A 13,345-nucleotide genomic window follows, 5' to 3' on the forward strand; every position below is an offset into this window, starting at 1 on the left:
GGCCACCGAGGCGGGCTCTGAATCTGTCTGGGATGGCAAAAGCATTCCGGGGTGGGGGGGTGAGCGGAAATCCGCAGGGAAGCAGATGCTGCTGGAGGGGCAACACGTGTTGGGGGGTAATATGTGTGCGGGGCTGTATATTCGGGAAATAAAGTGGGGGACGGATGCTGCTGGGGAGGCAGATGTGGTGCGGGGAGTCTGGCTGAGGGGAGCAGGGGCAGGGGTGACCGGGGGAGGGTCTGAGCGCTGTCCTGGGGACACCAGGGGGGTCCGGGGGGATCCGGGGGGGGCGGAGGGTCCGGGGGGGTCCAGGGGGATCCGGGGGGGTCCGGGTGGTCCGGGGGGGTCCGGAGGGGTCCGGGGGGTCCGGAGGGGTCCGGGGGGTCCGGGGGGTCCGGAGGGGTCCGGGGGGTCCGGGGGGTCGGGGGGGTCCGGGTGGTCCGGGGGGGCGGCTCCGTTTGGGGCGGGGGGCGCAGGCCGGGGGCGCGGCGCCGGCCAGCAGGGGGCGCTGAGGGGAGCGGCGAGGGGGCGTGTCCGGGGGCGTGTCCCCGAGGCGGGAAGGGCCCATTGGGGGCGTGGCTCGGCGTGGGGGGCGTGTCGCTGCGGGCGGTGGGCGGGGCCTGTCGGCGGCGGCGCGGCGGGGCCGGGCGGGCGGGCGGGCGGCGAGCGGCGGCCGCGCTGTCAGGCCGGTGTCGGTGTGATGAAGATTGGCGGGCAGGTAGGGCTGTCACTCACGGCGGGGCCGCCGCGCGGGGGCGGGCGGAGCCGCGGAGCCCGGCGGACAAAGCGGCGCGGGCGGCGGGGCACGTGCGGCGACGGCGGGGACACCCCCCCCCCCCACCCCCCATCCCCTCCGGTGTGGGAAGTAACTTGCCGTTCCCGCCGTCTCCCCGGCGCTGCGGGGCCGGGGCAGCGCGGGTGTCCGTCCCCGGTGTCCGGTTCCCCCCGCGGGCTGACCTCCGGCCGGCTGTGCCGCTGCGGTTCTCCGCCGTGACCCCCTCGGCCGGGCGCGATAATTTTGGGGGGATGCCGCCATCGGGGCGGGGTGCACCCCCTCCTCCCCATCCCCCGGCCGGCTGCAGCGATCCCGGGGGGGTGTCCAGGGACTGCGGGTTGCGCACCCCCCGACCGCTCACGGAGCCCCCGAAAAGGTTGCGGCCCCCCCTGACAAGTTGCGGCCGCCGCTGCCCGGCTGCGGAGCCCCCGGGAGGGTCTCGGGGCTTTTCGGGGGGTCGTACCCCGCGGCAGCTCGCAGCCTCCTCCCGCCGCTTGCAGCCCGCTTGCCGTGCTTCCAGGCGGGTTGCGACCCCCGGCCGGTTCCAGACCCCCCTCCCCTCCCCTTGCAGAGCCGCCTCCGGGGGTCGCAGCCCCCCGTGCTCGCTGCGGTGACCGCGGGCCGCCTGCGGACCCCCGAGCGCTTGCGATGCCCGCACCGCGGGGCTGCTCCAGCCCCCCCGGCCGCTCGCGGTGCCCTCCCTGGGGGCTGCAGCCCCCCCCCCCCGACCACTTGCCATCCCCCCCAGGCTGTTTGCAGCCCTCTCCCAGGGATGCCAGCCCCCCTCAGCCGGCCACAGCTCCTCCGAGGAGGGGTCGCAGTCACGACCCCCGGGGAGGGCTGGAGCCCCCGCAGCTCAGGGCGGTCGGTGGCCGGGAAGTTGCCCCCCGTGCAGCCTGGGCTGGGGGGGCTGCTGCAGCGGGGGGTGGTGGGGGCCGCTTTATCTGCAGCATCCCGGCTTTGCAAAGCTCGGGGTGCCCTCCCGGTAGCCCCGGGGCACCCACCGGGGCCGGGGGGACAGCGATGCCACCTCGCAGGGCCTCCTGCGGGCTGGCCGCCAGTGCCCGAGCGTGGCCCTGGCAGGAACGCCGCATCCCGCCGCCTCTCCCGGGACAAACCCTCGGTGCGCCCCGATATCCCCCGTGTGCCGCCTTCTCCTGGAGCACCTCCTTTCCCCCCGGGCACCCCCTTGCCCCCGCAACACTCCACGGGACCCCCTTGGCAGCTCCCGCTCCATCCCACAGGGTTGGATGAATACTCCAGAAATCCCTTTTAGTGGCTCTGCAGCAATGCAGGGAGGGCTTCTTCTTCTTCTTAATAATAATAATAATAATAATTTGAAATTTATCCTCTAATTTTTTTGTTGCATTTCCGTCTGCGGGAGGGTGGCTCCGCCGGCGGCATTGTGCAACTCGGGAAGTTTCGCCGAGGGTTTGGGGTGTCCCTTCCACTTCATCCCAGTCCTCGCCAGGTGTCCAAGCTCAACTTGGGCTCCGGCTCTTTGTTTGGGCTCTTCCCGGTTTTTCTCACTCCCAAGGATCTTTTTTTCCCACTATCTCGCCGCCCACCGGGTAACGGGAAACCCTAAACCCGGCAGGATATTTTCAAACTCCCAGCCGGGGAGATTAGATTGAGGAAAGGGGGGGGATGGATTATTTTTGGCTGGGATGCGGGACAGCTGTCTGCCGGGGAGAAGCAGAAAATAGGAGAGGAAATGGCTTAATTTGGCTTTTTTCAACTTATTTTGCCTTCAAATCCTGCAAGGTTTTGGGGTTGGAGTGGGGGAAAAGCAGTGTGTAGCTCAGTGGACCTGGCTTGGATGAAACTTTTGGACATTCATGCCTCCAAAAGTGCTGACTCGGTGTGGCTGGCATCATCCCACTGTGGAAAAGCTCCCTGAAAAAAAAAAAAAATAACACCCCAAAACCTTTGGGGTCCGATGTTTTGGAAGCTCTTTCCAGCTTGATGTGGATGGGGAGAGGAGTTTGGGCGAATCAATTGGGTTTTGGGAGATTTAGGTGAAAAAAATAGCACCTCGTTCTGGGTTTAAGCTATACGGAGCAGGCAGATGATGAGATCAGGATTCCCCCTTATTTTCCCCCCCCCCCTCCTCCCTCCTATTTTATTTAACTCCCTGCACTGAGATTCCTTCGTTAGGAGCAAAAGTTAATTGCTTGAGGCTAATTACAGGAGAGGTTAATAGGGGAACTGGTGGTGTCAGGAAGAGAAGGAGATGCCGTGTTCCTTAGCATCCCAAAATTGGGCTTTTTAAGGCACTTTGCAGCCCTTGCTCCCCAAAGCCAGCCCATAAAGCCCCTTGATTTTAACCTGAGATCTTTATAATATTAGATATTTATTTATAAATAACATTAAACACTCCCTGATATCGTGGGGCGAGGGAAAAAACAGGGAGAAAAGTGATGCTGAGCTTCCCCACTGAGCTTGCAGGAACATATTCCATTTTCCCTCCATCTTTTTTGGGAGGGGGAAATAAAGGAAATCTCATTTTTTATGGAAATCTCCCTTTCTTTAAGGAAATTGCCTATTTAAAAAAGTTACTCCTTTCTTAAGTGAAACTTTTTTTTTAGGAAATAGTGTTTTTTTTTAAAGGAAGTCATCTTTTTTTTTAAGGAAATCTCATCTTTTTTTCCTAAGGGTTTTTTTTTTTTAAAGGAAATCTCTTTTGGATTAAATGCATGAAGTTGTATTGGGAGAAGAGTGTTTTACCCCTCTGGCACATCAGGAATAACTGCTTTCCCAACTCAAGGATAAAACAAGACCCTCATGGGGCAGCTTTGGATTTCGGGTGATTTTGGCTTTTCCGGTGAACTTCTGAATGACTTCTTGTCTTTTTACCAAGTTGATGGACAGCATCTCTGAATCTCTGAGGGATAACAGAGGTTTTTTTTGTCCTCCCACAAAACTTAAATATTGGCTTGGTCCCGCTGGGAAGAGCATCCTTGACCCATCCATCCTCATCCTCAGGGATGCAGGGGCTGGACTGCACCTCTGGGTACCATCCAGATCCTGCTTGGGTTTGTGGGATGGATTCTTGGGATGTTTCCTGAAGACGTGGAGAAAATGAACCCGGGATGCTGGGACACCCCAGTTTGGCACAATTTATTTTCCTGGGAGCTGCTGCGGCTTGAAGGAATCAGTGAAATGAGTCAGAGTGTTGGGATGGGACAGCTGAGGGATGCAAGGAGCAGCAGCCCACACTTCCTAAAGTCAGGAGGAAACTTTTGCCACAATTTGGGATGAATTTGGGGAGGTTTGACACCTGCAGTCCTGCTGGGGAAGCCGGATGGAGCATCAGGAACATCTTTATTTTAGGTCATGGGTGCTGCTGCTGCATCCCAGCATCCCATCCCCAGTTATTCCCCATCCTTACTTCACTCCAGCATGTGGACAGCTGCTTTTTTGGGGTGTTAGTGGGATAATTTACTGGATCCAGACAATTCCCAGTTGCATTTAATATCCCATGCACCGTCGAATAACTTGATTCCCAAATAATTTTCGCCCCCACCAAAGAGGGTGTTAACAAATGCCCTCTAATTAGCCCAAAAATAAATTAATTCCCAGCATCATTAGTCAGATCATTAAGATGCCGGCTCCAAATAATAATCCGGAAGGCTGGGAATTAATCCTCAATTAAATTTAAACTCGGGTTTATCTCTGCCTCCAGCCTTGCAAGGACTGAGGTGGTGCTCCAGGTGATCCCCGTGGGCAAACCCCGACGGGATGGGCTGGAACCAGGATCCTGGTGGGATGGAGCCCTGGTCCCAGTGGGATGAGGCTGCCTTTGCCCAGCTGTGGTTTGCAGCTGTATAAATAAGACGGGAATTTGGCCTCAGCGCTTCCCAACTGCTTGATTGTATCCTCTTTTTTTTGGCTTTTCCTCTTCCAAGCAGGAGCACAAGCCCTGGGTACTCCCAGCTCTGGTTAACTGGTGTCTGGTAAATAGTTGAGTTGCAAAAGGCCTTCAAGACCATCGGGTCCAGCTGTGAAATCCGCCACCAAACCACTTCCCAAAGCACCATGTCTACAGTTTTTAAGAATTGTTAATTATTACTTCCTTCTATTTATTTTAATTTATCTTTAATTTCTTTTTTTAATATTATTTTTTTATTTTTAAATTTTAGATTATCTGACTTAGTTTTCTTTTTATTCTTGTTTTATTTTTTCTCTTTTTTTTTTTTTTTTTAAATTTTATTTCATTTTTTCTGCTTTATCACTGATTTTTTTTTTTTACCTTGACTTTCATTTTCCAGGCCATGCTTCCCCCACCTTTCAGCATCCCGTGCCACCTGTCCCATCCCTCCCATACAGTCCCAAACATCTCACCAAAAGGCCATAAACCCTCAGGTTTAGGTATGCAGCACCACTGATGCTCCCCCAAAAACCAGATTATTTTGGTGCAGGTGGAGGAGAAAGTGAAACCCAACTTGTGTCGAGGGGAAAAAAAAAATTCCCCGTGAATGTTCAATCCGGAGCTTTTGGCTTTAACAAGGTGTTACAAAAACTATGAAAAATGTTATTACTGAACCCACAGTTCCTGGCCAGGTTTTCCCTTCCCTGGCTGTGCCGGCTGCCTGGACCCCTGCCAGAAATCTCAGAAAGCCAATTAAAAATAATCCCAGTTTTGGAGCAGTTATGGGAAGCTTCTCTTTTATTTCTTCCCCCATTTCGTGTTTTTTTGGAGATGTGTTTGGGAGTGGGGTTTGAGTGGGAAGATCCCGTCAGGCCGGAGGGGAGCGGGAGCAGCCTCAGCCTCCCCAGGACCTGGGAGCTCCTGCAGCCTTGGCTTGGAGCTTGAACCCCTTGGAATTTTTTTCCATGTCAGGAAAAGCTGATTTTGTTTTCCTTTTCCCCTCCTTTCCCCGCCTCCTCTTTCCCCTAATTTTCCTCCTTCCCCCCCCTTTTCTCCTTCCCCCCCCCCCTTCCACCTTTTCTCCTTCATTTTTTTTACTATTTTCCTTTGTCCTCTTATCCCTGTCTTTTCTTTTTTCCCTTCTTTTCCTTTTTCCATATTTCCTTTTTCATTTCCTCCTTTATTTCTTTTTCATTTTTCCTTCTTTTAAAATCTTTTCCTTTTTCTGTTTTATTTTCCCCTTGATGTTCCTTCTTTTCCTTTTTTAAAATCTTTTCTCTTCACCTTTTTTCTTTGTTTTCCTTTCTTTTTTTTCCCCTCCTTTTATTTCCCCCTTAAAAAAGGGGGAACTTTTTTCCCTTTTCTCCTCTGTCTTTCTCACTCCTATTTTTTCTCCTTTTCAATTTTCTTTTCAATTTTCTTTTCAATTTTCTTTTCTTTTCTTTTCTTTTCTTTTCTTTTCTTTTCTTTTCTTTTCTTTTCTTTTCTTTTCTTTTCTTTTCTTTTCTTTTCTTTTCTTTTCTTTTCTTTTCTTTTCTTTTCTTTCTCTTCTCTTTCTCTTCTCTTCTCTTCTCTTCTCTTCTCTTCTCTTCTCTTCTCTTCTCTTCTCTTCTCTTCTCTTCTCTTCTCTTCTCTTCTCTTCTCTTCTCTTCTCTTCTCTTCTCTTCTTTTCTTTTCCTATACTATTTTGCCTTTTTCCCCCCTCTTTGTTCCCCCTTTTTGCCCGTCATTTTTGGCAGCACAGCCCTGTCCAAGCATCAAACCCAACATTCCCCAGCCCAGACTCTCTGATGTTCCCCCCAATGCCACCTGCTCTGCCCTCAACCCAGCAGCGAGGCAAAACTTGGCCAAATAATGGAAAAAAAAAAATTCCAATATTGAACTGTAGCAGTTTCCTTTCCCATGACCAGATCAGCAGTGTGTAATTCCCAGGATTATTTGGTGGAGGCAGGACCAGCCTCTCCCAGCTCCATCACTCCCAGGTACGTCGAGGGCACTTTATGGCTTTATAAAGCCCTTCAAATGGTGTTTTGTTTTTTTTTTTTTTTTTAAACACTACTTGAAGCTTCCAAGGCAAGTTTGAGAATAGCAATTACCAGCTCCCCGATCCCTGGGCGAATTCCCACGGCGCTGGTGGATGTAAACCACTTTAGACATTTTTAATGCTCCTGAGCAATAAATTTAAAAGGGAATTTATTGTTCCAAGCTGCTAATTTCTCCATCCGAGTGCCGCTGCCTGTTGCCGGTGCTGATGCCGACCTGGGAGCCTGGATGGAGATTTTGATGCTATCCCAGAAGAAAAAGTCTTTTGCCTGCTTGATTTTCCTCCTTTTTTTCCCATATTTTTTTATTTTTACCCTATTTCCACTGTCTTCCTGCTGCCTCTTTCCAAGGGGAGGGCTCCCGATGTGTGAGCTGAGCCCTCTCCAGGTCTTGTATTTTATTATCCCCTTCATCAGCTCATAACAAATAATTATAAATAATTGGCTCAGGCATGGAGGGTGGAGGTCTCTTCTCCAGACCGTCCTGCATCCCCTTCCTGACCTTGCTCACCCTACTGGCTCACCTGATTTTGATAGAATTATCCAAAAAAAGCCCCCAAAACCTGGATTCTGAGGAGGTGAACTTTGCTGGAGCAGTTAAAAAGGAAAGAAATAAATTCATATTAATTTTTATCTCAATCCAAGAAAATCCCATTTCTATCAAATGCCTGCAAAGATCTTTTAATGCATTTATGTGCAGAAATTGGTTTCTTTATATCTTGCTGCCAGATCCAACGTCTCGTAACTCCGGCAATTAATTAATTGCTCTAAAACAAAAATAATGAAGTGGGGCACTTTTTCAGCGGGATGGTAAAGAACAAACTTAACTATCCTAAAAAAGATGGACAATAAAAAATAAATAGTAATACATAGTCCATAACCAATAAAAACAAATAGCAAATAATTAAAGCTAATAACATGAATTAAATCCTAAATGGTATCGATGGGTTATTTTCCTATAAGGTGATGCTGGTGTGATTTTTAGATTTTGATTTTTTTTTATTTTTAGATCCTTATCCAGCTTCAGGGATGCTGGTGCCAGTTTTAGGAATGCCAGGGCAGTTTTCATAGGTGCAGTTTTAGTGATGCCCCTTCAGTTTTAGGGATGCTGCTGGAGTTTTAGGGATGCTCATCTACCTTCAGCGATGCTGATCTAATTTTAATGATGCTGCTGCAATTTTAGGGATGCTGGTGCAGTTTTAGGGATGGTGGTGCAGTTTTAGGAATGCTGGTCCAGCTTTAGGGGTACTGATGCAGTTTCAGGGATACTTACCTGTTTTTAGTGTTGCTCAGCTGATTTTAGCAATGCTGCTACAATTCTGGGGGTGCTTATCCCCATTTGGGGCTACTTGTGCAATTCTAGGGGTTCTGATGCCTTTTTACCAACACTTGTCCATTTCTAGTGCTGCTCCTCCAGCTCCTGGCTGTGACTCCCCCAGACCAGGAACCCTCATGGGCATGTTCCCCATTCCCACTATTTTCCCCCGTACAAACCTGTTTTCCCTGCCCCCCCTAAAAATCCCACTGTCTCAACCGTCACTTTTTATCAAGTTGCTTTTCACTCTTTTTGAGCATTTCAGTGTTTTCTCCTCATGCCACGAGCCACCTCTTGCTGTTGGGGAGCTTTTCCTCCTTTTCAGCGTGACCTTTGCCATCTTAATCCCACCCTGTACCGTGCTAAATCATTCCTCCTTGCCTAAACAACCTCCAAAAGGTTTTTTTTTTTTTTTCTCTCTCTTCCTTCCCTTTTAAATTTAACGCCCCAAACAGTGGAGCTGAAGGTCCTGGTGAGAATATTTATGCTAAAACCACTAAATAAAGCGGTTTAGTAGCATCTTTAATAGCTGAGTACCTGGCAAGTGGCCAAGGTTATCTCAAGGTAGAGACATCGTGGGGGGGGGGGGTGGTTATTTTCCCTGCAACCATTTATACAGGGATTTGGCTCAACAGGGGAAAAGCCAGAGAAATTCCCGGTGCTGTTATCCCTGCAGGAATTACTGGGAGCGTTTTCGCCCTGAGTTAATTGTGCTTGCAGAGGGGCTCAGTGCAGCAGGGCTGGGATAAGCTGGGAAGGGCTCAAGGATTGGGAAGTGGCTGAATTGACGTTCCAGCCTCTGGTTTGGGTGTAAATCTGGGAAAGTGATGGGCAGAGAGCCGCGGCAAAGGTGGGATTGAATTCCCTTGGCGAGATTCCCATCACCCAGCTGCTCCAGCCCAGCCCATCCATCCCATGGGGGGCTGCTCCCCCATCCCGTGGCATCGCTGTTGTGGGGTGGGGGGCACCCCATGCCCCGCTGCAGCCCCCCTGAGCCGGGCAGACAGAATTCCCCCCTTTGTTTCCTCTTCTCCGGCTCCACTTCGGGAGGCTGGAGTGCTCAACAAGCCCCTCTTTGTGCTAATTTAATTAATGGCCGGGGCTGAGGGCAGTGGGGATGAGACACCCTGGCTATAAATACCTGCTGGGGGGGTGCCCGGGGGCCGGCAACTGAGCCGGCATCTCGTTAATTTCAATTGAATTCAAATTGGCTCGGAATGAAACCCGATGGATTGATTGATTTATGCTCGAAAGCCAAAGGTTGATTGGGTTCTAATGGGAAGTTATCGATGGATCAACTTGCAGTAGAAAGTCCTGAGTTGGTTTGCTTGTAATAAAAATTTATTGGCCGGTTTGGGGTAGAAAGTCGTGGGTTGATTGAGTTATAATGGGAAATTGTTGATTGACTCGTAATAGAAAACCGTGGGTTGATTAATAGTAAAAAATTATGGGCTGTTTTACACTAGAAAATTATTGGTGGATTTATAGTAGAAAGTAATGGATTGATCAGGTTTTAACAGAAAGTTATTGATTTATAATAAAGCTATTGCTTGATTTATAATAGACAATTATCAATCAATTGATAAGTGGGAATTATTATGCAAGAGAGCAGCGTGAGTGCTGGGCAGTTTTGGGAGAGGAAAACCTTGTCCCCCGTAGCAAAGTGCAGCTGGTGCTCAACCTGTTCACGTGTTCCTAGAGGAAAATAACTTCTCTCATGCAAACTAAACATTCCAACGGTGATTTCCAGGGAAAAACAGCGCTCGGATACACGTGCACACACTCCTGGTGCGCCTTCTGCCAGTGTTTGAGCGCATGAGCTTGGTGGATTTTCAGTTTCCTGGAAAGTTCCTTGTCCCTGTGCTGGTTTTTTTTGGTTACAACCCGAATTTCAAACTTTACATTCCACTTGCAAGCGAGGAAGGGGAATAACACGGAGATGGGTTCCCTAAAGCTGCAGCAATGGAGTCTAAAAGAAATTTGAGACTTGCTGCTGAGTGAGTTTTAGCTGCCAGAAGTGGTGTTGATCTTCCACAGGAGATGCAGATGATTTTTCCAGCTGATAAGTGATAGTTTTCAATGAAGAGATTGGGATATGTTAGCCGACTTTTATAATGTAGTATAGTATAATATATAACCCAGAATATGTAACAAAGAACATAGAATATATAGAATATGCAATGTATATAACATATGCAACAGATATAATAATGAATACAATCAATACAATAATATATATAAGATATACTATGATATATAGTATATAAAATATCTAAAATATAATACATGCATATTTTATATGTATATAATATAAAGTTCTTTTAATGTACAATGAAATTAAGCAGTGACGTGGCTGCGAGAATGGGGATTGTCCTAAATCAGAGATTTTTGGCCCCAAACAGCAAAAATCCCCATTCGACTCCTTGCACAGTAGGGGGAAAAAATCAGTGAATAACAATTTTTCTTCCAAATTTTTGCTGTTTTGTCCCATGGAGCATCACATCTTTCTGCTGCTCTGGGTAAGGAACCCTGAGCATGTCACTGGGCAGGACCAAGTGCAAAGTTTTTATTTATTTATTTTTAATGTCCCTGGGAAAACTCCTCAAATACAATATAAACATCCAGCAAATCCCTCTGTGATCCCAAGCTCTGGATCTCAGCTGCATCTCTGTGTCCACCGCACCATTAATTAACAAGATTTCCAAATATTTGCCGAAATCCAAAGTGCTTTTCACCCCCGGTGTGCATTCATTCTCCTTCCTAGAAATAAAATAAAGCAAATCATCAACACCGACGATTTGGGTGTCTGTTATAACGTTTAACATTTCTATTTCCATTCCCTTTAAGACGGGGTGTAGTCCCCGTTTATTTTAGGGATGCTGGGCCCGTGTCACATGAAACTGAGGGGAATTGTTGGTGAAATGATACCCCCATCCTAAAATAGCTGCAATCCCTCGGTGGATCCTGCAACCCGAGCCCCGGCAGCCTCGGGGCACGGCCGGGCCAGCGCCTCCCTCGGTGACATCCCGGCTTTATTTACATGAGCTCGCTCCTCCTTTTGCTCTCAGGGCATCCAAACAGCTCGTGCCTGTAGCCCTGGTTTAGTTTTCCACATGAGCAGCCTGAACCCTTGCGGGGAAAATCCGGGAATTGGGTGGATCCATATTGGGGTGCCTGATTTTCTCCCTGAGTGCGGGGAGCTGGAGCATCCCTGGTCCAGCTTGGGATGATCCCTGTGTCCTTGCTCACATGGAGCTGGAGCATCCCTGGTCCAGCCTGGGACGATCCCTGTGTCCTTGCTCACATGGAGCTGGAGCATCCCTGGTCCAGCCTGGGATGATCCCTGTGTCCTTGCTCACATGGAGCTGGAGCATCCCTGGTCCAGCCTGGGACGATCCCTGTGTCCTTGCTCACATGGAGCTGGAGCATCCCTGGTCCAGCCTGGGATGATCCCTGTGTCCTTGCTCACAGGGAGCTGGAGCATCCCTGGTCCAGCTTGGGATGATCCCTGTATCCTTGCTTACAGGGAGCTGGAGCATCCCTGGTCCAGCTTGGGATGATCCCTGTATCCTTGCTTACAGGGAGCTGGAGCATCCCTGGTCCAGCCTGGGGTGATCCCTGTGTCCTTGCTCACAGGGAGCTGGAGCATCCATGAGCATCCCAGATCCAGTCAGGGGTGATCCCTGTATCCTTGCTCACAGAGAACTAGAGTATTCCTGGTCCAGCCTGGGATAATCCATCATTCCCATCCTCCCCAGCCCTGAGTGGCTCCTCAACCACAGGAGCATTTTTAAAATAAGTATTCCCCCTTGGCATTTTCAGGAGAAAAATTTAGGTTTTTCCCATAGGGAAGAAGCTCTCCAGCCTTCTCCAGAGGGGTTTGGGGTTCTTGGAGGAGCCATCCCAAAGAGGAGCTGGGAGTGGAGCCTGGCTGTGGGATGCTGGCAGAGCAGCTCTCCTCTCACTCCCAGTATGAGTTGGGGTTTTAATACAAGCCACTGGGTTTTATTGGGATTTTACTGGAATTTTTTGGCTCCTGGGTGGAGCAGTTTGATTGGAGAACACAGATAGTTTGAATTTTTCCAAGTGTTGGTGACGTTCACTCGCATCTGTATTTGCACAACCTCGCAGAAATACTTCACATCCACTTTTAATCCCAGTTTTCCTGGAATAAAGACCTTTACTCCTACCCAGATTTATGGGCAAGAGTTTTTTTTGTTGCCTTTTTTTAAAATTTTATTAAAAAAAAAATTGTAATGGTTTCACGTTCGCTGTTTGCCAAATTTAGGAAAAGGGAAAATTTGGGATGAGTCTTATCTCCATCCCTTTAGGAGCAGGGATATTTCTGCACTGGATTTTTGTTCCAGTGCAAGCAAAAATCACAAAGTAATTAAATTTCTACTGGGGTGAAGCAAGCTGGGGAAAAAGTTGGATGGGAGAGAGTGAAAATAGGGATTGGGAATCCCTGGGTGGTGTCCCACACCATCATCCCTGTCTTGCTGGGTTAGAGGTTTGGGTGGGTTTTCCCCTGCTTTGTGATGTGGAAATTGTTTTCCTTTTTCTATGGGAAAATAAAAAAAAAAAAGAAAAAAGAAAAAAAAGAAAAAAAAGAAAATTGGTTTAAAAAAAGGAAGTAAAGAAGGAAGAAAGGTAATGAAAAGCAAAAAAAAAGGGAGAAAAAAGAAAATAGAAGTAAAAAGAAAAAAGAAACTTGGTTAAAAAAAAAGTAGGAAAAAGGAAAAAATAAAAAGAAAAGGGAAAATGAAAAAAATCGGTTAAAAAGAAACAATAAAGCAAAATTGGAAAAAAAAAGGATTAAAACAAAAGGGGAAAATGGGGGGAAATAACAGAAAAAGAAAATTAAAAGAAGAAGGAAGATGGGTAAAAGAAAATCAAATTGGAAAAAATAAAATAGAAAACTATTGAAAGAGAAAATTGGAAAAAAAGAAAAGAAGAAAAAGGAAAATTGAAAAAAAAAATTAAAAGGGGATAAAAAGCAGCTATCCCCGCAGCTGAAGGCAGAGCCCATCACGGTGTGTTTCAGCAGCTTTCCTCTCCATCTCTGCCTTCCCCTGCTGCCTGCAGCATCCCGGGCACTGGGAAGATGCTCCTGCTCTTTCCTCTCCCCAAACTGTCCTGCAGGTCCGGGAGTGACCTCGGGACACAGCAACCCCCCCCCGGTGTTCCAAGATTCTATTAGAGTTCCAAAGCTGGGAATAAGTGGACATGATTTCTTCCCACAGCCCATTAATTTTGGTTTATTGCTGGCCTGATGGCCATTACCCTTTTTTTTTTTTTTCCCCCCGCCAGCTCCTTCCCCCATTAGGTTTGTACAATTAGCA

General features: G+C 48.7%; 1 protein-coding gene across 3 annotated transcripts in view; it reads left to right on the forward strand.

Moving 5' to 3' along the window:
• Positions 1 to 644: 644 nt before the first annotated feature.
• Positions 645 to 13,345, forward strand: part of PKNOX2 (PBX/knotted 1 homeobox 2) — an 87,716-nt gene continuing 75,015 nt past the window's right edge. For all 3 annotated transcript variants that reach the window (XM_066203626.1, XM_066203625.1, XM_066203627.1), the window contains exon 1: positions 645 to 718. The gene's annotated coding sequence lies outside the window, so the exon portion shown is untranslated. The remainder of the gene's footprint in view (positions 719 to 13,345) is intronic.

This window comes from Chamaea fasciata, unplaced genomic scaffold, assembly GCF_029207755.1.
Source record: "Chamaea fasciata isolate MVZ Bird 193981 ecotype frontalis unplaced genomic scaffold, bChaFas1.0.hap1 SCAF_24, whole genome shotgun sequence".
Lineage (NCBI taxonomy): Eukaryota > Metazoa > Chordata > Aves > Passeriformes > Sylviidae > Chamaea > Chamaea fasciata.